General features: G+C 39.2%; 1 pseudogene; it reads right to left on the bottom strand.

The window, feature by feature from the left end:
- LOC137619490 (inactive hydroxysteroid dehydrogenase-like protein 1) overlaps positions 1-25,535 on the bottom strand; it is a 74,128-nt pseudogene that overhangs the window by 32,594 nt on the left and 15,999 nt on the right.

Genomic DNA, 25,535 nt, shown 5'->3' with positions numbered 1-25,535 from the left:
AGACATCGTATTTATACTAGAGAAGGGGATCCAACAGCTGTCAGTTTCCTAATAATTCCAGAGAAGTCAGATTTTAGATAAAAGGATAAAACTGGATTAACGGAAAACAGACCTGGGCCTAGATTCAAATTTCTACCTTGAGTACAGGAGATTAAAAATGATTCAACAATATTCCTTTGGAAATAGTCATTTACATGGATTACTTTTTCCGTCTTTGACCAACCAATTCTGTGACTTGACCCTAACCAGTGGGAGGCCAAGGCATTATCAAGAGAACCCCTGGAGACGGCTACCTGATGCTGTTTTAATCTGACTGGTATACTTTTTGATGTTTGGCCAACATAAAATAGGTTACACTCTGAACAAGGAATGCTATATATTACATTATTATCATTTCCAGAACTATTCTTAATTAACATGTTTTTTAATGTACAATTATATTTAAACACTACAGCAATGTCTAGTTTTTTCAAAAGGGGTATAACATCTAAAAAACAAACATGAAATGGCAAACAAAGCATATTATTAATTGTTTCCTTTCTCTCTAATTGGACACTATAAAATGTTTTCTTAGCCTTATTCATACATTTTTCTAAGAAATATTTGGGATAACAAAGATCTGTTGCAATTTTTTCTATTTTAGTGAACTCCTCCTCAATGTAATCTGGGCTACAAATTCTCATTGCCCTAAGGTACATGGAGGATCTCATTAAGGTAGGAGAATGGTTCAGAAAATGGCAAATGCCTTTCAACTGTGGGAAATGTAAAGTCATGCAGATAGGTTATAGTAACCCACTATCAGATTACTCACTACTGGGTAATGAAATAGAAAGTGTGGACCAGGAAGAAGATCTTGGTATTATTATCAGCAAGGATTTGAAGTTCACCAAACAGAGCATAAAAGCTGAAAAGAAAGCGCAGAAACTAATAGGTTACATAAAAAGACAATACAAATACAGAAATCAAGACACTATACTACAGATGTACACATCACTAGTAAGACCCCATCTAGAATACAGAGTCCAACTCTCCGCTCCAAGTATTCAGAAGCATATAGATAATCTAGAAGCAGAACAAGCTAGGATCACCAAACTAGTCCCAACACTAAGGCAATTTGGATATACAGAGAGGATGGAACGTTTGAACTTATTTGATCTACAAACTCGACGACTAAAAGGACAGTTGATAGAGGCATTTAAAATTCTTAAAGGAACAACAAATGTAGATTACAACAATCTATTCACGCTCGGCACAATTAAGTCCCGATGTAACGGATACAAACTGTAATTGAAAAGATACAACTCTACTCAATGTGGCGATTCCTTTACATACAAAATAGTAAATACTTGTAATAGACTTCCAGTGAATGTAGTAAATAGTAACATGGTAAACGAGTTCGAGAATAAGTTAGACAAGATCATAAGACCTCTCTACTGCTTAAACTAAATCGCTCTACTAAAGAGCAAATGGAGTCTCCGTAGATGGACTAAAAAGTCTGAGACATCCAAAATCCTTGTAACCCCTTGCAAAAAAAAAAAACACACACTCTCTCTCTCTCTCTCTCTCTCTCATGTCAGGATACCAGAGAACTGCAAATCATTTATTCATTCTGTGTGTGTGTGTGTGTGTATCTCCAGTCATGTTCTCCCAAATAGCTTGGGCATCCTTTACAGGTACAGTATATGAGATGTAAGAGATGTAGGAGACTCTGGATCAGAAGAAAAAAGTTCCTGTGAAAAAAAAAAAGAGAGAGAGAGAGAGAGAGAGAGAGAGAGAGAGAGAGAGAGAGAGAGAGAGAGAGAGAGAGACCCAAATTCTATCAGAGGTAATTGATAATTGTCAGCGAAAGAAACTACTTTTGGGTAGGTAAGTGGCCACGTTTGGGTATGCATTCAAGCTCTTATAGGCGTAAAGTTTCTTCCTAAAGAGATTTCAGACAGTCTCTATCATGAACGCAATAACTATAGTAGCTCGCTTAAGAGTGATACACACAATAGTGTGTTAGGCAACCCACCTATTCTAGACCCAAAGAGGTCTAGTATGGATAGGTTAGTCACCCTACACATGCGTTAGAAACCACTGGTGCATTAAGGTGCACACTGGTTCGTTCATGTGTGCCCTGGCATGTTCAGGTGTGTGCCCATGGCCATGCCAGTGCCTGTGAAAATGAGACATGTTAGCATTCCAAAGAGCTGGCATGCTCAGGTGAGAGCGGGTCTTTACAACCTAATGCACTCGGTGTGTATTGAGAGAGATGTTGCTCATCAACCTAGGGATCTTATGTGGGGTGCACGTCCCATAGGGAGGCATGTTAGCCTTAAGCATGTCTCTGGGAGGCATGCTTAGTTAGCCTTAAGCATGTCTCTGGGAGGCATGCTTAGTTAGCATCAAGCATGTCTCCCACAGGGATGAACGTGTTTAATTGTAAAGCCTGCTAAAGTTAAATAAAACCAAGCTGATCGCAGGTCAAATCTGGCGGACAGAGTTCTTCCCTGTAAGGGATTTAACAGCCATCGGGAGAGCATGTATCCATAGAAGGATACGGTAAACCTTCTAGAAGAAGATCGTTTCCCCTAATACCGTTTCCTTCCAATTTGTAGAATCAGCAAAGTTTGACTCAAAGACAGCATGTTGGTGAGCTAAAAGAGTTGAAGTTGACATGCCAGCATTAAGCCTGTCTGAAACCTAAGGACAATGTCCAAAGAGGCTGTTAGCATCATAAATGGGAACAATGGTCCAAGAGTAAAGCTGAGATAATGTATCAAGCACCAAATCTCCGGCCAATGAAAGAATGTCTGTTCAAGCAGATGGCTGTCAGCTAAGTGAGCAACCAGAGGGGCAGTGCTTCCCTACAACTGGCCAGTAATTACAGGCCACCTGTTTACACCTCATCATTAAAGTTTAAACCACCATGTTTTCCAGCTTCACTATTAACTACTGCAAGGTAAAAGACGAAGGTTTGTATCTGTGTCAGAACAACTTTAGTTTAATGATGTCAGCATATCACATTCCTTGACTCAAAAACTTTCCACAAAGATTTGTTCTTAAGTATGATGTAAAAATTGGAACAAGAAAAGTGTTAAGACTGTTTCGTGGCAAAAGTGATGAAATAGATGAAAATTGAAAGCAGAAAATGATACGTTGGGACCAAAGAAATTGCAGGAAAATTTTTTAAAACCATTTACAATAGAGCAAATAAAGTGTACTATAGGCAGTATATGTTTATAGGGTTCAAATTGTTTTGACATGTATCTGCTGTAACTTTCACATTATCTATTTTCTTTACTGGCAATTGTTAGTGTTCTCCCTACAGTCATTCTATTTTCAGACTACTAAAATCTTTCATCTTCTTTTAAAATGAGAATCTACTAGTATCTTTGCCTGTTAACACCTAGTACTCTCTTTCCAAATTTTCACCATCATATGTAGCTGAAAAGATATGGACAATAGATATTCTATAAGCTTCTGCCTCCAAAAAATAGGCACCCTCAAATATTTTACATTCAGAAAATACTGAAAAAATAGAATTTTTACTCACTTCCGTTGCAGGGTTCATATCCCTTAAAGGGAATAGAATGCAACCTTCAATGGAGGATATATTGATGATCGCACCACGCTTACGTTCCTTCATACCAGGTAAAACAATTTTAGTCATAGCAGGTACAGCTCCAATGTTGGCATTAACCATACCCCATAAATCATCTTCAGACATATTTTCTATGCCTTTCATGTTTGATGTCACCTTTCTACAATCATTAACTGTGGACGAATACTTTTCTCTAAATACAATTCTGATTTATAATATTTCATTCTCCAAAAAATTAAATGTACAAGGAACCATTCATTCTATCATATCATTTTGCTTATCACATATGACATATTTGGAAATAATTTGCATTTTTCCTAATTATACAAACATTGAGCTCTTTACAGTGGAGATATATTTCAGTGACTGCCCAGTGCTAGTTAACAGGGTGTGTGTGTGTGTGTGTGTGTGTGTGTGTGTGTGTGTGTGTGTGTGTGTGTGTGTGTGTGTGTGTGTTTTTAGACAGATTGCTAGTGGGAGTGCAATGACAGTAAGATTAGTGGTAATAGTGGTAGTAGTGTAAAGTAATTGCAAGCCAGTTCAATGGAAAAGAAAGTAGCCGTTATCAAGAAACTAAATAGCGTGAAGATGGCAAATATTGCGCCTGCATAACAAGTAAATAGCTCAACAATTGGCAGAATCTATAAGACGACACCGAGTTATCCCATGATGGGGAATTATCCCAAGTGTCAGCTAACTCGTCTCCCTTCAACATGTCTCCGTCACCGCACGAAAATAGTTCAGGAACGTAATTTTATTGTTTTCTTAAATATTTACAGTACAATGCACTGTACGATATATTTGACTGCATTGAGTAATATATATGAGAGAGAGAGAGAGAGAGAGAGAGAGAGAGAGAGAGAGAGAGAGAGGAGAGAGAGAGAGAGAGAGAGAGAGAGAGAGAGAGAGAGAGAGAATGAAGATGTACGGGTATGAAGTTTTATCGTGGTAAATATTCTTTTCATATATACAGTAAAGAAAACCATTTCATATTCTAACTCAAATTTATTTACTGTGCTGCACTGTATACTTTACCCAGCAGTACATTATAGTACAGTACTAATTTACAAATGATATTTCCGTATTGTAAACTATGACAAAAAAACTGGGTTAACCTAAACGAGCAGAAAGTACAGCGGCGGTTGTCAACCTATGACCTCATCTCCACGATCCCTGGGCACTAGCAAAGCAGTTTGAACTAACTTGTATCATCGTAAACTATTCGTTGACCCAAGTACACATGTACTGAATCTGTTTCCATGTCAACAAGTACACCGAGGAGAGTGGAGGAAAAGGAGGAGAACCGGCCAGAAGAGGTTGCATCACCTACCACCCCTACCCAGAGGCCAGACAAGCCCTCATACCCCCAGCAATGTGTGAGAAATAAGAACAACTGGGAAACCACGATCAAGCAGTTAAGTCCAAGTTCAAGTCGAGTTCAGTTTAAACTCCAGTCGTGAGTGGGCAACCCTCAGTAGGCCAACCTACCACGGAGGGCTTATCTCTGCCATGGTTGGCGTCGATACACCACGAGACGTCCAATAGCTGTCCTTTTGTATTGTAACACTCTTATTTATATAGCCTTTCCCTTCTAAGTATGTTCTCCCCTAGTGTGTCTGTAATTTACAAGTGATTCATTGTTAACTACTATTAAGATATACTGTTCCAGTAATTTAAAAGTCAGTGAGACACGTGAAGAAAATTTCTTCACTCCTCTTCTTTCTTTCGTATTTTAGGCTCGCTCCTGATATTATTGTTATCCCTTAAACGTTCTCTACTACATTAAGTTTTCTTTACCGAAACATCGGGAGAACTATTTTAAACTAACCAAACTTGTTGACAATAGCGTACGCCATGTTCGTGAGGTCACAGTGTACACACGCACAGCAAAAGCCTTACGCCGGCGTACGGGGGTTCTTTCCTCAAACTACATGTGTCGAGATAAATTACTAGACTGGTTTTGAATATAATTTTAATACTGCTGACTTGAAAGCAGCTTTCATCTCTTAGTACCAATTCAAGTCAGTTAATTTTAAGATGTATGCCCATCGCACCAACCCATTGCTAATTTCGGCTTTAAACTACCAATTTTTAGCAAGCCAGAATAGGTAGGAATATTGTATGTACATTCCCTTAGTACAGCAAGATTTCTCTAAGTATTCTGTACAAAATCCTGCCTCCATTCTCACTCCTTACAACAATATATTGCCCAGTCCTGAAGTCCCGATATGGCACCTCCACTGGGTTACTCACGCATCATGACCCTCACTTGTTTGGAAGGTGAAGACAGGTGAACCCACACGACCCAAGCGTCACCCATTCGCACAGGAGCCGTATTAGTGACCAGCTGACCGACCTCGTCAGTCAAACAGCGTATCTCTGGCTCACCCCAAACAAATTTTAATCTTTCTATTTGAAAACGAAACTGACCTTTGGCTTTAATTCCCAACCTGATTGCAGAAGATGCGGGTTTCCAACATAGTACTGTAACACCAATCTAAAAAAAACAATATCTAAACTATGATAAATGTTGGGTGGGACCACAACTCTTGAGATTTCACCTAACCTCATCATAACTCATCATCATGATGAGACCTACAAAAATACCTTCCATATTTCTCTAGATTAAACGCTAATGACATGGTCATTAGGTCACAGGCCTGAACCATACCCCTCTACCCTCACCTTGAAGTTCTCCGGTTTAATAGGATGGAGTACCCTGCTTCTCATAAGTCCTGCTATGAAAGTGGATATCATGAGATTCAGGTAATAAAAGTTTGTGGTAGGCATAACAACGTCTATTTGTGTTCAATATACCAGAATTCAAACATGGATGGTTCTATCTTTGAATGTCTTCTTACAATTATGGCTAAGATACAAGAAGATCATAGAAAGGCCTCTTTTGTCTTTGTTGGTGATTTCATTACTTACCATAGGGAGTGGTTAAGTTCTGTTTCTCCTACCATTTGCCATGGCTTAAAGCTTTAGACTTTGCTTCTGAATCAGGCTGTGAGCAAATCATAAGTGAAACTATTCACAGGTCTGGAAACTACTTAGCCCTAGTATACACTGACTGCCCTAGTATACACTGACTCCCCTGGCGTTATAACAAGTAAGGTTGGTTCTCTAGTTGTGACATTTGATCATGCCTTGATTTCATTAGTAGTGAAGACTGAGCAGCCCGTCCCTGCTGTATCATACTCTTGTAAGATTTATATGAAATCTCAAGCAGACTGGAATGGGATTATGCATGATCTTTAGGGCTTGAACTGGTCAAAATTGTAGTGTTGATCCTGTTGTCCCTTTGAATGAGAATCTAGTCAACATAATTGATAGGCGTATCTCTTCTTGTGTGCTAAGGTATTGAGTGAAGGACAAACCATGGTTCAATGATGCCTGTAGACATGCTTATTTGCAGAAGCAGGAGGCCTATCATCTTTTGAAGGGTAACAGATCAGATTTAACCTGGAATAACTACACTCAGCTTAGAGCTTTTGCTCAGAGAGTTTATGCTTCAACTGAAAAGGAATACAATCTAACCAGAGAAGAAACCCTTTCTTGTACAACCCAGGAACAAGTGGTGGACTACCCTTAAATCTGCACTCTGGTGTATATGCAACAGTTCCTCCTTTACTTAAACCAGATGGCTCTGTCAGTCACTGTCCAAAGGTAAAGACAACCCTTTTGACTGATGTGTTTGACAGTAAACAGAGTATTGAGAAACTCGAACTTCTTGATTCCTGTTTTCCTGAGGCTAAACTAATTTAGATTTTTGATCTTGTGAAATTATAGCTCTGTTGATGGACCTTGATGCTTATGGAGGTGTAGATCAAAATGGTATTTTTCCTTTCTTTTTTATAAAGATTGCAGATTTCTTAGCTCCAAAGTTATCTGTCATTTTACGCAAGTCAGCAAGAAAAGGAGCTTTTAGCACTTGTTGGAGAATTGGTAAGGTTACTCCACTATGTAAATGTGTTTGTGGTAGCTCAAGTCCAACTGCTTACCGCCCAATTTCCATAACTCCCATATTATATAAAGTCTTTTGGAGAAACGTCTTAATAGGTTTTTTGGAGGTAATCATCTGCTCCCTAGTTTGCAATTTGGTTTTCGTAAAGGCCTTGGAGCATGTGATGCCTTTCTTATAATTTTCAATGCTGTACATTATTACCTTGATTATGGTCAGGAAGTTCGTATGATTGGCCTTGAATTTAGTGCTGCCTTTGACCGTCTTAATCATGAGGCCCTTGTTTTCAAACTCAAACAGTTGGGAGTGGGTGGGTCGTTTCTGAGCATTATTATTGAATTTTTAAGTAATCGATCTCAAATAGTTGTTGATGATCACCATAGTGAGTATAGGAATGTGGTATCTGGTGTTCCAAAGGGTAGTGTTTTTGGCCCATTATTTTTTATCTTATATACACATGACATGTGGTTTGGCCAAGAAAACAAGCTTGTTGCATATGCAAATGATGCTACTCTCTTTGCATCAATTCCATCTCCTGAATGTAGATCTGGGGTTGGTGAATCCCTTAATAGAGATTTAGCTAAAATTAGTGCATGGTGCAAATTATAGGGTATGAAGTCGAATGCTAACAAAACTCAAATTATGATTGTAAGTAGGTCAAGGAAAGCTGCTCCTCAACATCTGGAGCTCAGCATTGATAAAGTTTCTTTATCTTTGTATGACTTAAAATTTTAGGTGTGATTCTTGACCGCAAACTTAGTTTTGAGAAACATATTAGGTCTGTGTCTTCTTCAATTGTACAAAAGATTGGCTTATTGAGAAAGTCTTTTAAGATTTTCGGTGATCAATCTATCCTGAAAAACTGTTTTAATTCTTTCATTCTACCTTGTTTCGAGTATTGTTCTCCTGTCTGGTCTTCAGCTGTTGATTCTCATCTTGTTGGACAGGAACTTACGATCTATTAAATTTCTTATTCCTGATCTAGATATTAATCTTTGGCACCTTCGTTCAATTAGTTCATTATGCATGTTGCATAAGATTTTTCATAATTCTGACCATCCATTACATTCAGATCTTCCTGGACAGTTCCATCCTGTTCGTAATACTACACATTCAATGAATTTTCATAGTCAGGCCTTCTCCATCATGAGGCTCAATACTACACAGTATTCCAGAAGTTTCATTTCAGCTGTGACCAAGTTGTAGAATGATCTTCCTAATCGAGTAGTTGAATAAGTAGAACTTCAAAAGTTCAAAGTTGCAGCAAATGTTTTTATGTTGAACAGGCTGACTCAAGTCTTTTTATAGTTATGTATCAATTATCTGTTTTAACGTTAATGTTTTTAAAAATATCTTACTTTAATTTTTCATTACTTCTTACATTGTTTATTTATTTCCTTGTTTCCTTTCCTCACAGGGCTATTTTTCCCTATTGGAGCCCTTGGCTTGTAGCTTGGCTAGTAATAATAATAATAATAATAATAATAATAATAATAACAATAATAATAATACTGTTGCAGGAGTACAAAAGAAATTTATGGGTTAATTATAGCTAGGCATGGACCTAGACCTGTTCCCCCTAGGAATATGCCATGTAGGGGTTCACAAGACAAGGGATCTGTTGTACCCTTATCTTGGGTATTGTTGACAAGTATATAACGAGGCGCTGAAAGTGAATCATTATTAGCATTCATAAATAGGTATTTCTAATTTTTCCATCACTCTATTACTTAACAGTATCTTTGTTGAAGTTCTGTAGAAAAGACTTAGTTTTTTACAACAACAGATAGTAAGGAACAAACATTGACTAGAAGGCAAACAAGTTGACAGAAAAAAAAACAACAGTTTGAAGTGGGGGGGGGGGGTGCAAAGCCAGGTGTATTGAAATCCCTTTCTTTAACCGTGGCCTTTAGTCTTATCTACAAAAGCCCTTCCTGCTGCAATGACATATGATTACTGAAGTATGCAGCAATTTATTTTGGGACAAGAGCAACATAATTTTCCATTTGAATAAAGATAAAACAACCTTACTTCTGCTATTACTGTTTTCATAATGTTCCTTACAATTCATGCGAATTCCACAGGTGAGGTGGCTCCAGACTGAGATGGAATGGGGGAATACCTGGCAAATCTTAAGAACTCCATGAAGAGGAATACGATGGATTGCCCAAATGATCACCCAATTCATGGCAATCAAATGAGGATCATGCGGCGCCACTAAACATAGGTAATTGGTATGAAAAGAACCCACAACGACTTGAAGAAAATAAGGTAGTTGAAATTCGACGGACATGAGTGTTAAATGAACTCTCTATCCAGCTGTTGGTGTAACAAACGGTGGAATGGAATAGAAGGTATCAGGGTTGCCCATATGGTAAAAGTTTGGGCAGGTTTTGGGGATTCGGACTAGAAAAACTACCATTTGGTAATGTTTATCAATATGAACATTAGGGGAGGTTCAAAGAATTAATTACAAGAGATATGATAGTTGCTTTGAGGTACCATTACATCCATTTTTAAACCTGCAAGTTTTAACAGCCATAACGCTCAAGGAAACTCATCCTACAGCTCCATTAAAAGCAAAAAAATACTTTTAGTCTTAGGAAATATGGCATAGTGACTTCTTTAATGAAAAGATACTGAAAACCAGTTAATACTGCAGTACACTTAACTCATGAGACAATGCTAAAAATACTAGCAAAGATTTATAGAGAATAGACAAGCACAAACTATAACTGTATATCTATCTTACATCATTACAAACAAGACCATTTTTAGTAATTTGTTTAAAAGATTAGGATACCAGCATATTACTGATATTCTGACAGAATACAAATATCATAAGCGCATATAGGCAATGAGAATAAGAAAAAAATCAAGCTTTCTGAATTTTGAAATTGAAGGTAACAGCAAACAATGTAAAATTTTCAGAATTATCTGGTAGAGTACAGTGTGGCTAGAGTCATGCAATACATCAAAGATTGAGACATTTTGGGCTTGTGATGAAAATAGATAAGGAACAATTGGTCTAAAAAGCAGTAGATATAGAAGTAACAGGAAGGAGACCAGTAGGAAAGCCCACAAAATCACGAAAAATAGGGATAGATGAAGACCTTGGCCTCATAGGATCTCAGGATCAAAAGAACAAGACAGAACTGTTACCTATTGCTGACAATTTTTGGCTAACCACACTAGACTGTATTGGATAAGAAAATTTCAGTAAGAGGTTTATTCTTTGCGTATGAACAGAGTTTAATAGCTATACTGTAAGTGTACTTGAAAATAACTGATAATAACAATTTTGAAACAACTGCTGCAATAATTTTTCAAAGATAGAATAAAAAATGAAAATTTAACTTACCTAAAATTCCTATATCTTTCTGGGAAAGAGTTTTGTCAATACTGTTGTAAACAGACTGACCACCACAAAAGTCTATTTGCATAACCTCTGTCTGAACACCAAATTCAGTACCTGAAGGAAATTAGGGAAAAAATAGATTAAATAAATACATGAAAATATTCAAGTCTGAAGGAAGACAGTGTTGCCAAACCTAGTCAGCCTTTGTCCTAAACATACACTTTTGAATCCCTTTCATCCAAGAATTACCAGTGTCTTTGGTAACAAAATCACAATTTTTTTTTTAGTGAATATGACAAATTTGAAAGTTATTTATATTTTCCCTAACTATATAAACCTGAGGTATTTACTATGGATATATGTTTTCAGTATAGCAGGAATCTACCCCTAAACTTTTGCATGAGGTGTCACCAATCCTTCGATAGTTAAGAGGGGGGTAGACCGCCCACCCAGCTCACTCACTTACCCAGTGAGATTCCTCACTTTTAGTTGCAGGCAGCACTTCTTGGGGGATAGGTGATAGCAGGAGAAGTATGAGTAAAGAACTCAGGTTTCTATAAAAATTTGTCATTTATTCCAACACAAATACAAACCTTTCATTCTTTACTATGGGAAGTCATTCTTAGATAAGTGGAAATCCAAACACTAACTGACTGGAAACTTGACCTAAGGTACAACTCTGAGCTTGGTGAAGTGTGAAAGAAGTACCCTAACACCTCGTGAAACTCTCAGCCTGACATTGCTGTAGTCTGATGACTTGGGCAATCATGGTGAATGAGTGGAAAGCAAGCACTGTGACTTGATCAAGTGAGAGTAAGGAGTGATATTTCCCACCCTCAACTTGAACCTAGGCATTCCCTGACTCCTTATTATAGGGAGATTGAGGAGATAACAAAATATAAGGTATCAGATAGTTCAAACCCTACAAGCTGGAGGTAGGCCAGCTTGCAGAGTCCACCAGATGTTGTTACCCAAGAGAAAGAGGAAGATGAAGGAAGAAAATGCCAGGCATTCTATCCATTCATCCTAGACTAATAACGGGCAACACATGTGCTCGATTGATTGCTACAAGTCCTGTAATGGAGCTGAGGTAGGTAAACCACTTGTTAAGCAGCTACCATAGGACACAGTAAAGATATATAGGTTCCTTTAGGTTACGTATAGCAGATAATGGCAGTGAAGATTATTTACCTTAGCCAAACTCACTTGAAGTACCTATGCCACAGAGAAGTTTCTTTTAAATGCTAGGGATGTACTTATGCCCCTAACATTATGAGCCCTGGATTTTCTTCTCTGAATAGAAGTCAGAATTTAAAGCATGGTCGATGACCTGCTAAATCCAAGAGGAGATCATGTTCTTGGATACTCACCTCTTAACCCTGCCCATACTCACAAGCAGACACCCGATTTGTGTATGAGCTTCGGATGTGCGCTTGAGATAAAGAATCAGCAATCTCTCGGGACATGGTAACATATGATATGGATCATCGGTTAATATTCCAAAGACTCAAAATCTGGAAGGGCTGAACCTAGAGTATGCTACAGCCAGATTCTGATTAAATGATTGATTGATTTAAAGCTCTCTAGTATCTTGACATCAAAGGTCATTTGTTATAAATAAAGAATAAAAGAATATTCAACTTAAAATCATAAAAGCAAAGATGTCCTCATAAAATTGAAATAGCTTTCAGTAGACCTGCTTCTGACATAAATCTAAAAATGACAAATTTGGAGATAATTTATATTTTTCCTAACGATAAAAACTTTTAACTATCTATTAGGGGTATTACTTTCGGCGAAGCTGAAAGGACGAGCCATTAAAATTTAGAGAGTTAACTACCCAACTCACTAGTTAGCAGGGGGTACAGGGGGTAGCTCACTACCCCTGCCACTCACACACCTGTGATCGAGCTCACTTTGCTTGGAGGTAGGACTTCAAGGGGGATAGGGTTGGCGGGAGTTTGTATGAATAGCAAAAGGTTTGTATTGCTAGGAAAAATAAAAATTATCTCCAAATTTGTCATTTGTTCCGTAACTGGAATACAACCCTACGCTATTTATTAGGGGTGACTTACACATTAGGAATGTGGATATCCCTGCCCATCTGGATTTTGGCTTTACACAGGGGCTCCTTATCTTGAGTGTGCTGGTACCAAATATAACGAGTCCCAAACACCTCGCTAAACCTTGCTACACAAGATCTGCGGCCTGCGCAAGCTGTGTGTTGATATAAGCATGATGACTGTCAAAGTAAAAGTTATTCTGAATCTTTACAGGAAATAACTGTGGTAATCAAGACTTTCCCAATACCACCTCGACAGGATGTGGGGATGCAACAGTATGGACGCAATACTAGGTACACATGGGAGCATGGTTTACCTGCAGTGGTTGAGGTCAGCTTGCGCAGAGAACCCAGGCTGCTGCTTTGGCCATGAGAGGGGAGGATGAATAAAAGAAAAGTGTCAGTCATTCCTTTTCATTAACCCAGACTGAAATTGGGCAACAGTGCCCTCAACCTTCTGCTACTTGTCCAATAATGAGCTTGAGGTATTCAACCAGCTGTTGTACAGCCACCACAGGACCGATAGAGATTGTATCAAGCTCCTGTGGGTCATGTCTTGCAAGTAATAGGCTCTGAAAGTCATCTTATGCTTTCACACCCTTGCTTGTAAGAACCTGCGCCAGGGACATAGCTATGCCCCTGACATCGAGAGCTCTGGGTTGAAGTGTTGAAGGAGGATCTGGATTCAGAGCGCAATTGATGACTCTGTGAATCTATGCAGAGATGGTGTTTTGGTGATCGTCACCTTGTCTCCCCCCGCGTTGACAACAAGCCAAGGCACACCCGGGGGTGGGCTGTTGCTGCTTGTAGGTACATGAAAAGACACATTTAACATGTACCAGTATTCATTATTATTGTCATCATTCTATATGTACCATGTATTATATTATATGCTTTCAAGCATTATTTCCAGGTGTTGCATATCAGCAGATTAATTCATGTTTTAATAGTAAGATATGGCAACATTGAATAAGCATTGGCAACACTTACTCATTTTTCCCATGATGCACTGTCTTGTTTGTCCTGATCTCTTACTGTTAAGTTATCTTTCCATTGTTCCCACGGATTTTTTATTTTTCTCGTAATAGACATTAAGAACCTACTTTTAAAGTTGTATCCTTGCTCCACCTATTAAGGTTAAAGAAGTTACAAGCACGTACATGGGGCAGTGAACTTATAGTGTTGTATTTAGAGAAGTTTCTTTCAAGACGTAGACAATAGGAATCGGTCAACGCCATTAATGGACGCTCAATTATAATGTTTTTGTGGTTTTATTCAATTTATTTTATGTGCAGTGTAGTGATGCAATTGAACTGTGAAGTGTTGTGCAGTGCATTGTGCTTTTATAGATCCTAGTGTACTGTTATTTGCTGTGCTATTTCAAGGAAGCAAGCAAATATTCTCTGGTGGCATGGTCAGAGAATGCGTAACCACATCCAGTCTCAACCATAGCCGGGAGGTGACTGTTGACTGCTGCTGCCTGAAGTGAGACTAGAGAGTTGCTGCTCCCCTACACTCACAGCCTGACGTATTCTTCATACATGCACACACTCACTTCTCATTGAACTTTTCTTATTAGTTCTTATTAGTTTTGACTTTTTTAACCCTGGATAGGTACGATGGGTCGTTCGCGACCCCGAGCGTCAAAAAAAAACAGGTTTTTCTCACGTGACTCACCCCCGTGACTGAATTTGTGGGTGATCGACCTGCAGGAGGTGTCTCCCCTACACGCTCTAGTAGTGTCCAGATGTGCATTGCTGTAGCTGTACTCCTTCCCCGATTTCTGAGACGCGTCGGGGTCGAGCGCGACCGAGTTTACCCTTCTAAGGTAGTTTGCATAATTATCAAAGTTATTACGTATTATGAAATTGTCGTAGAATGGTGCAACTTGTATAGGTTATCAGTTGTGGAAAGTCTTGGTGGATTGTTTGGCTACCATGTGCATGATTTTTTTTTTAGTTAAAATGTCGTTCATCACCACGAGGACCATTTTACCGCGAGTGCCCCTTTTTCATTTTTTTTCATTTTTTTGCCAAGTCATTTTTCCGTAAGATATTGCCAAATAGTGTCGTAAAACTTTTGCTTGTTTAGTGTTAGAAAGTGTGTCTAGATGATGTGGCTACCCATGCATAACTTTGTTTTTGTCAGATACGACGTAGTTATTGGTATATTGGGTATTTAACTGCGGTTACCAATTTCTGTTTTTTTTCAATATTTGTAAAAATTACTACGTAGTAAGGAATTGCCGTATATTATTCATTTTTTTTTCATGTTTATGTGTTAGAAAGTGTGCCTTGATGGTTGGGCTAACACGTGCATGTCTTTTTTTTTATCTGAGATGCCGTATATTAGAATGTCGGGCATTTTACCGCGAGTACCCCTTTTTCATTTTTTTTCATTTTTTTGCCAAGTCATTTTTCCGTAAGATATTGCGAAATAGTGTCGTAAAACTTTTGCTTTTTTAGTGTTGGAAAGTGTGTCTAGATGATCTGGCTACCCATGCATGACTTTGTTTTTGTCAGATACGACGTAGTTATTGGTATATTGGGTATTTAACTGCGGTTGCCAATTTCTGTTTTTTTTTCAATATTTGTAAAAATTTACTACGTAGTAAGGAATTGCCGTATATTATTGATTTTTTTTTCATGTTTATGTGTTAGAAAGTGTGCCTTGATGGTTGGGCTAACACGTGCATGTCTTTTTTTTTATCTGAGATGCCGTATATTAGAATGTTGGGCATTTTTCCGCGAGTGCCCCTTTTTATTTGTTTTGCATTTTTTTGCTTAGTCATGTTACCGTAAGGAATTGGCAAGTAGTGTCGCAAAACTTATATTTTTATAGTGTTGGAAAGTGTTTCTAGATGATCTGGCTACCCATGCCTATTTTTTTTTTAACCAGATATGGCGTATATATAAGTATGTGTTCGATTTTCCTGTGATTGCCATTTTTTCGTTTTTTCCCATTTCTTTCAAAATTACTACGTACTAAGGAACTATCACAGAGTAATGATTCATTTATATGTTTATTTGTCGGAAAATGTGCCTTGATGGTTTGCCTAGCACGTGGCTGAAATTTTTTTTTTCTGAAATGCCGTATATTAGAATGGCCATTTTTCCACGAGTGCCCCTTTTTATTTGTTTTGCATTTTTTTGCTTAGTCATGTTACCGTAAGGAATTGGCAAGTAGTGTCGCAAAACTTATAATTTTATAGTGTTGGAAAGTGTTTCTAGATGATCTGGCTACCCATGCCTATCTTTTTTTTTTTAGCCAGATATGGCGTATATATAGGTACAGTATGTGTTCGATTTTCCTGTGATTGCCATTTTTTCGTTTTTTCCCATTTCTTTCAAAATTACTACGTACTAAGGAACTATCACAGAGTAATGATTCATTTAGATGTTTATTTGTCGGAAAATGTGCCTTGATGGTTTGCCTAGCACGTGGCTGAATTTTTTTTTTCTGAAATGCCGTATATTAGAATGTTAGCCATTTTTCCGCGAGTGCCCCTTTTTATTTGTTTTGCATTTTTTCGCTTAGTCATGTTACCGTAAGGAATTGGCAAGTAGTGTCGCAAAACTTATATTTTTATAGTGTTGGAAAGTGTTTCTAGATATCTGGCTACCCATGCCTATCTTTTTGTTAGCCAGATATGGCGTATATATAGGTATGTGTTCGATTTTCCGGTGATTGCCATTTTTTCGTTTTTTCCCAATTCTTTCAAAATTACTACGTACTAAGGAACTATCACAGAGTAATGATTCCTCTAGATGTTTATTTGTCGGAAAATTTTGTTTACTTTTTTTTTGATTGAATATCATCAAATTTTTTTAGCTAAAATATTATATTGTTTTACATTTTTTTTTTTTTTTTATTTCCCTTCAAAAAAAATTTTTTGGGTCAGAATTTTAATTTTATAGTCGTAAAATAATCGACAATTATCCAGCAACCCACCATACAATTTTTATGCATATCCAATAATAATTAGATTAGTAAATAACACCTTGAAATTGACATACCCTTCCTACATTTCAAGTGGCAGATTAGGGAGTCTGAGTCAGTGTGATTGGCGGCCATTTTGTGGACATATCCGAAGCGTAAGCTGCCCTATCTATATATATTCTTGTTTCCTATAGAATTTGTGATATTTTGGTATATTTTTACCTGCATAAATATCATATTATATATTAAATATATGTATTTTTTTACGAAATTTCTAAGTACTCAAAAAATTACCTTTATATATGGCCCCTGATATAAATGTAATTTACAAAATAATGAAGATTTTTTTACATATTTCTATTTTAGGATAACATATGTTTATTCCCTAAAAAAATTAGCCACTTCCTATTTCATTTGGGTACCCAAAAAAATTCATGAAATTTGGACAAATTTTTTTGGCCAAAAAAAGTTACCCTTTTTTTCTCATTTCAGATCTTCACCTCCATGGGTCTGACTTCAACCAAAATACATCAAGATGTGTCCTAAACATTCAAGAATCAATTCCTAAAAGGATTTGTGTATATATGTATAAACTTTTTTTTTATGAATTTTTATGTCAGGTCTTTTTTTTTCTACTTAATTTTTTAAAATATTCATAATAAATAGTTTTTCTGCAGATGAGTAGTATTTATCTTTACAGTTGTTTTAAGCATTCATTGAAGTTTTTTTTGGCAAAAGAAAAAAGGAGGTTACTGCAAAAACTGATTTTTCAAGAATTTTTTTTGGCGTCGGGGTCGTTCGCGTCCGAGTATACCCTTAAAGGGGTGTCCGAGGAGCGTACCTATCCAGGGTTAAAACAGTCCGAGTTTATTGTTAATAATTTTGTTACAACTGTCCTTTTGCTCACTGCATATTGTAATTAATTATGGCCTCAAGAGATAGACCTACAGATCAGTTAGAAGAGACTGCAAAACAGGGACCATTCAGTAATGTGGGTGCCCACAATGTTGACGATGCCCACACCAACAGTACTGGAGAGTGTTGGAGCGCACTGCCTCTCCCTCCCCACCTATCTTGAGCCCCAACTTTCATCCACATTCTGCCTCTCAAGCTACTGGGACAGATTTCCTCACTTTGAATAGATTTTTAGAGGATTCTCGCTTGTACAAGGATAAAAGAAGATGAAGGGAAGATGAAGAAAGAAAATGTGAAGAAAAAAGAAGGGAACGAGAAGAGATTCGCCGAAGAGAGGATGATCTTTGAGAGCAGTAAATCTTGCATTTTCTTCTTCTCTTCTTTCAAATACTTGCACCTATCATCCATTCTCATCCAGGTACTCTTACACCTGGCACAGAGACAACTTCGGACTCAATCAACCTGCTCTCCCTCCTCCACAGAAAGCAACGGCTCAAACGCCACTCCCACTGAAAGCAGATGCAACATTCCAAATGTTCAGGGAATGGAGAAGTCCGTGAAGTGACTATGCCGTCATGGTGGATCTTTCTAAGCTTTCGCATGAAAAACAGATGATCCTCACGAGGATGCGTTTAACCCTTGAAACACAGCATGTTTTCGAACACACATTACAAATTTCTCCTTCCACAGATAAGTCTGTAGATAAAGTCCTGAATGCTCTACAATTGCATATAAAGAATTTCAGGAATGAAGTGCTTCCCCAAAGAGAGTTGCTTAGCTGTAAGCAAATGGAAGGAGAATCTTTTGCCAATTTCTATGCGAGACTTCGTCGCATTGCAAAAGAAGTTGATTTGTGCCCAGGTAATGCTGCTGCATGTGAAGAGACCCAGTTGAAAATGATTATCTTGATGGGTTTCCAAGATGCAGAGTTAGTCAAGAAGTTGATTGCCTTGAATGCCAATTCCCCTCTACAAGATTTCATCACCGCCTGTCGATCGTATGAGGCAGCTAAAACAGCAACTTTTGCCATAAGTGGGCCACCCAGCCAGTTGTGTGCTGTTTCCGCCTACAAGAGAAGTAAGAAGCCAAGCGGAAAGCCTCCACCTTTGCCAAAGTCCTCTTAGTTGGCTGCTTTAAGCTAGTACTGTGCCCGTCAACACGAACCGGATAAATGCCCCGTTGCCAAAAGTACCTGCAAAAACTGTGACTGTGTTGGTCATTGGTCCAGGACATTGAAGTGTCCTGCCAGCAAAATCCACTGCCATCGTTGTAACCATATTGGACACTTCAATAAATGCTACAAGGGTAACAAGAAAAATGGTCATCAAGACAGATCTTCAAGCAACAGTGGTGCCTCTATAGTCTCCAACAAACCACAAGATTTACGGACCAGCTATCGTTGCTTCTCCAACAAACCACAAGATTTACGGACCAACTATCGTTGCTTAATATCGCCTTACGCCATCTCCAAGATGCTCAAACCTATCTGAGCAATCTTGTTGGCGATATCAAGGCTCGCATCAAGATGTTGCCGGGCACAGGGCCGAAGTCACTGTTATCGAACAGCAACACCTTGACACAATGGGTATCTTCAGGAGCTGCTTGCAATCACCTCTACCGAATGTGACGTTCACCGTTGATGGATCTCTGATGTCACCTGCTCTACGTATATTACAAGCTACCCATACCTTAGGCAAGCGATCCTGTCATGCCAAGATTCAAGTTCACAAAAATGTGGAAGTTCCACTTTTATCCAATGGTCATTGTCAGGAATTGGCCATAATATCTCCAAACTTCCCCAAACCTATTTTGGAGGTCAAACATGTAAACAGATGTTAGGAGCTACCCTTCTCAGTAACCACATCACCAACACCCACCCTTCTTAGTAACCACATCACCAACAGCCAAGGAATACTTTCTTCAAGAATTTAAAGATGTTTTGGTCTCAAAAGAAGATTTGAAAACAGCTCCTCTCAAGCCAATGACTGGTCCTCCCATGAGAATCCACCTAAAGGATGGTGCAGTGCCTTTTGCCATCCACACTCCAAGACAGATTCATTTTGCGCTTAAGGTCATAGACAACCTTCTCCTCTACGATGAAGACTACATTACACACCTTCATCGTATCCATGAAGTGCTCACCAGGTGCCGCAAGTTTGGGATCACACTCAACAAGAATAAATTTGTGGTCTGTGAACTTCTGTGAGTACAATCTATCAGGAGATGACATTTCAGCTGATCAGCAGAAAGTAAGTGCCATCAAGGATTTCCCAACCTCTGCTAACCTGATGGACCTCAGATTATTTATGGGATTGGTCAACCAGTTAGCAGAGTTTACATCTGAAATCCCCATTGCTGCCCAACCTCTACGCCCTCTGATGAGCCCCAAGAGCACATTTGTCAGGACCTCCGACCATGATGAAGCATTTCAACGAGTCAAGTTAGCTCTCACCTGTCCATCAGTTCTCGCCCTCTTTGACCCAGACCTACTTGTTCTTCAAACGGATGCTTCATGCCTCAACAGCATTGGATATGCTCTGCTGCAGGACTACGGTAATGGACACCTGCGTCTAGTTCAGTGTGTTTCTCGTTTTCTACGCGATGCAGACATATGCTATGCCACCATCGAGCTCGAGATGCTAGCCGTTGTCTGGGCAATGACAAAGTGTAGGGTGTATCTAGCCGGCCTACAACACTTAACTCTGATGAAGGATCATCGGCCCCCTATACCAATTTTCAAGAGTTACACGCGAGACGCCATTGAAAACTTGCGTCTCCAACACCTCAAGGAGAAGATCCCACCTTACTTCTTTAAAGTTGTGTGGCATGCTGGTAAGTTGCTCTGCATTCCAGATGCATTGTCTCAAGCCCTGGTCAGCTACCCCACACAGGAGGACGAGATCTCGGGTGTTTCTTCTGGCGCTCATCTCCGAACTGTCACAGCCATGAAGACTGTTACTCTTTCAGAAGAGTCTTCAGCTTAGGATGCAGACAGGATACACCAGGATCTTCATGATGCAGCAAGAGCAGATCCTGCATATACTCGTCGACTTGTGTCACAACAGGATCTTCATAATTCTGTACTTCCATACTGGAAACTACGTGGAGATCTTTATGCCAATGGTGTCTTTGTCTTGTATGGAGCAAGAGTTGTAGTTCCTGCTGCCCTACGTCACCGCCCTTTGTCCCACTTGCATGACAGCCACAGAGGTGTACAAGCAACAAAGCGTAGGACAAGGCAGTCAGTTTTCGAGCCTGGGATTGACTCTGACATGCCAACATGGTCAGAGCTTGAGGCATGTAAGATTGATTGATTGATTGAAAGTTTTCAGGCATCCTGACATCTAAGGTCATTGACGCTGATATCATTTATTTTATATAAAAAATAAAAGAATATTCAATTAAAACCATAAAAGTTGAATGTCGTTATAGAAGTTAAATAGTTTTCAAAAGACCTGCTTCTGAAATAAATCTAAAAATGCCGCTCGCATAGTAGGACACATGTCCAAGAATCTTGGCTAGGATGAACTTGCCATCCTCATCTCGAGCCTCAAACAGATATCAATTTCTTAAGTTACTATACCAAATGCCTCACTGTTAAAGGTACTAAACAGTCATCGCAATACGGTTGGTGTTGGCCCTTCAGTAGAAACTCGTGTGTCAACCGAGTGTGATCAATACGGAGACGAAAAGGAGACTTCTCCCATTTTCAGGGCATCATGACATTTGTTACTACTCTCATTTTATTGCCATCTTGGCTATCAGAGTGCTGTTGCCAATTATTGCAAAACAATTTCTCAATGGTAGGTAGGAAATCTTTACAGGGAATGGGATACCTTCTTGGTAGCAACTCGGATACAGCATTCTTCGCCAGTAAATCTGCCTACTCATTCCCAGACATACCTACATGTGCTGGAACCCAACAAAATCAAACCATTATACCTCTCCGTCCAATAATAAAAAGCCATTCTAAAATCTTTAAAACTTGAGGGTTACTAGAATTGAAAATTTCTAAAGCTTGAAGGACACTCCTTGCATCACTAAAAATGGTAAAATTACCTTCCTCCAACGCTATTTTCTCAATAGCGGTTAGTATGCCATACAGTTCGGCAGTAAATATGGAAGCTGTTAGAGGAAGGGCACCTTCACAATTAAAATCATTACTTTGTACTCAAAATCCAACGCCAGCATCAGATTTAGAGCCCTCAGTATACATAAAAGTCGATCCCCTATGTTCTGCAACATGTTCCATAAAAAGAGACCTGGAATCCAAGTCAGTCACATTCTTCTGAACTCCAATAAAGTATTTACAAAAAGATACCTCTGGTAATTTCCATGGAGGCATAGATGATACCTTAAATGGAAGCACCTTACTGTAATTCTAATTATATCAAGACTGTTGACTAAATGTCTTATTGTTAATACACAGTGGCAAATCTTTAGGAGGAGATATTCCTGCCTCATCATGTAGGGCTTTATCACTAGATGGTGAATTTCTTTTTCAAGAAGTACTCACAGTAATAGGTAGGTTAGATGTCTCCTCAGGAACTTTTCCTCCTGTTTTCAATATCTTTGCATAGCTAGTTGATTTATTCAAGTCTCTTGGCATGCTCTACGCTTACATGTTCAATACTGGATTTATTGAGGGCAGCTTCTTCTATCTTGTATAGCTAGCAGCTCCTATCAGTAGATTCATGATTAGAGTTGCAGTTCAAGCACCTTGCCTCAAGTGTTCATTCTCCATGGTTAAGATTGGAACAAGTATTACACATTTTTTCCTTTTTACAAACTTTGGAAAGATGCCTAAATCTAAAGCAATTAAAACATTGCAATGACTTCTGCTTGAAAGGTTGAACTTTAATCCTTTCATTTTCTTTGTCAATGTGGAAAGGTGCATCAGCATTCTGGAAAGAAAGGATAATCATTATGTTCCAGGTACTTTATGCCCTATCCATACTCTTCATGGACATTGCCAGTATCTCCTCTTCCGTAAATTCATATGGGTCTCTATTAAAAACTACTCCCCTTCCATAGGTAAATTTTAGACGGGTTTTGATATCCAACCTTATATCATTGCTAATTGTCTTTAAATTGGATAAAACAATGGCATTTGCATATGATTTGGCATGTATGAGATAACTAATCTTTCCAAACCGAGATACCGTATCTCTCCAGGTGCAATCATTCTTACTTTCTTCTGAAGAAATTTGCAGATCCTAAAATAATTTCCTTTACCCCCTATTGATTGAGCAACATGACACATTGGCAGTTTTGGCTTTCTCTGGGAAGGCACAACCACCTACACATCTCTATCATTCAAATGTACAGGTTTGTATACATCAAAAGCTTTTGGCACCCCATCACACACACAACCCTTGATATTCAAATCACTAATTACTAACACCCACCAACTTGAGTACCTCTTTTGCTCTGGCCATATTGGAACCCAAAGGTCTAGAGGGTTCCTGTGTTGAGAGCAGAAGGTCTTCAGGTGTCACTGAAGAGACTAAATGCGAAGGCGGCCGTTGGGTACTAGACGCTCCAGGGAAATTAAATGCACCAACAGGTGAAGCAACAGATATGCTTGTAGCGAGCCTTGTGAGAGGAATAGACAAGCCACTTCCCCAAGTCTCTCGATTCTGTTTTTGAGATGAATACACTTTTCCTTCTAGGATGTTTTTCTGCCTCCCGAGATTTACCAGACGAACTACCTTAACTGGTGACAGGTGGGGTTATAAGTAAAAGAAATCTCTCTAGGAGATCTCGACCCTCTACTAGTTCTAAGGTGTAAGGTGTCTCCAAGGAGGCATGACTGGACTTTGTCGCCTTTGTTTCGCAGCCACTTTAACTGGGATAATACCCAGTTTTCCTAAATGGAATCAGACTGGTTGTAGGCAGCCTTTGAGTCCAAATACTATTGGTACCCAGACAAGTGACAGGGAGGCAAAAGTGGGCAAGAGACGGGAGGACAAACCTGGGGGCAGCACTCCTAGGCTTAAGGTTCAAAGGTAGGCTCAACCCATCAGGAGAACCTTACACTGTGAGAGGTATAGATACAGGTTCCAAACTTCGCTGGTGATTGAGCTGGAGCAAGAACGATGGCAGCCTACCTTATAGCCTGAATAAGCTCTAGAAAACATGGCGTGTCCCTTACGAACAAGAGAGCAGCAGGAGGAGCTTTGGGAGAGGGACGTCCAAATGCAAGCCTATTGCAATAACACAACTCTCCTGGAAGGCTTGAATATCAACTCGCTTATGCCAATACAGTGGGGCAAGTACCAGAAGAAGCTAAACCTTTGTCAGGAAAAATAAAAATGGCAGCACCGCATGAGCACTGTAACTTGAAGGTCTCAGGTTTGTATAGGTAGGAATAATACATACATACATACATACATACATACATATACCAAAGGCACTTCCCCCAATTTTGGGGGGTAGCCGACATCAACAAATGAAACAAAACAAAAAAGGGGACCTCTACTCTCTACATTCCTTCAGCCTAACCAGGGACTCAACCGAGTTCAGCTGGTACTACTAGGGTGCCACAGCCCAACCTCCCACATTATCCACCACAGATGAAGCTTCATACTGCCGAATACCCTACTGCTGCTACCTCCGCGGTCATCTAAGGCACCGGAGGAAGCAGCAGGGCCTACCGGAACTGCGTCACAATAGCTCGCCATTCATTCCTATTTCTAGCACTCTCTCTTGCCTCTCTCACATCTATCCTCCTATCACCCAGAGCTTTCTTCACACCATCCATCCACCCAAACCTTGGCCTTCCTCTTGTACTTCTCCCATCAACTCTTGCATTCATCACCTTCTTTAGCAGACAACCATTTTCCATTCTCTCAACATGGCCAAACCACCTCAACACATTCATATCCACTCTAGCCGCTAACTCATTTCTTACACCCGTTCTCTCCCTCACCACTTCGTTCCTAACCCTATCTACTCGAGATCCACCAGCCATACTCCTTAGACACTTCATCTCAAACACATTCAATTTCTGTCTCTCCATCACTTTCATTCCCCACAACTCCGATCCATACATCACAGTTGGTACAATCACTTTCTCATATAGAACTCTCTTTACATTCATGCCCAACCCTCTATTTTTTACTACTCCCTTAACTGCCCCCAACACTTTGCAACCTTCATTCACTCTCTGACGTACATCTGCTTCCACTCCACCATTTGCTGCAACAACAGACCCCAAGTACTTAAACTGATCCACCTCCTCAAGTAACTCTCCATTCAACATGACATTCAACCTTGCACCACCTTCCCTTCTCGTACATCTCATAACCTTACTCTTACCCACATTAACTCTCAACTTCCTTCTCTCACACACCCTTCCAAATTCTGTCACTAGTCGGTCAAGCTTCTCTTCTGTGTCTGCTACCAGTACAGTATCATCCGCAAACAACAATTGATTTACCTCCCATTCATGGTCATTCTCGCCTACCAGTTTTAATCCTCGTCCAAGCACTCTAGCATTCACCTCTCTCATCACTCCATCAACATACAAGTTAAACAACCACGGCGACATCACACATCCCTGTCTCAGCCCCACTCTCACCGGAAACCAATCACTCACTTCATTTCCTAATCTAACACATGCTTTACTACCTTTGTAGAAACTTTTCACTGCTTGCAACAACCTTCCACCAACTCCATATAACCTCATCACATTCCACATTGCTTCCCT

This window comes from Palaemon carinicauda, chromosome 26 (assembly GCF_036898095.1).
Source record: "Palaemon carinicauda isolate YSFRI2023 chromosome 26, ASM3689809v2, whole genome shotgun sequence".
Taxonomy (NCBI): Eukaryota; Metazoa; Arthropoda; class Malacostraca; order Decapoda; family Palaemonidae; genus Palaemon; species Palaemon carinicauda.
The sequence above is the reverse complement of the archived record's forward strand: the minus strand, read 5'-3'. Positions and strand labels throughout refer to the sequence as shown.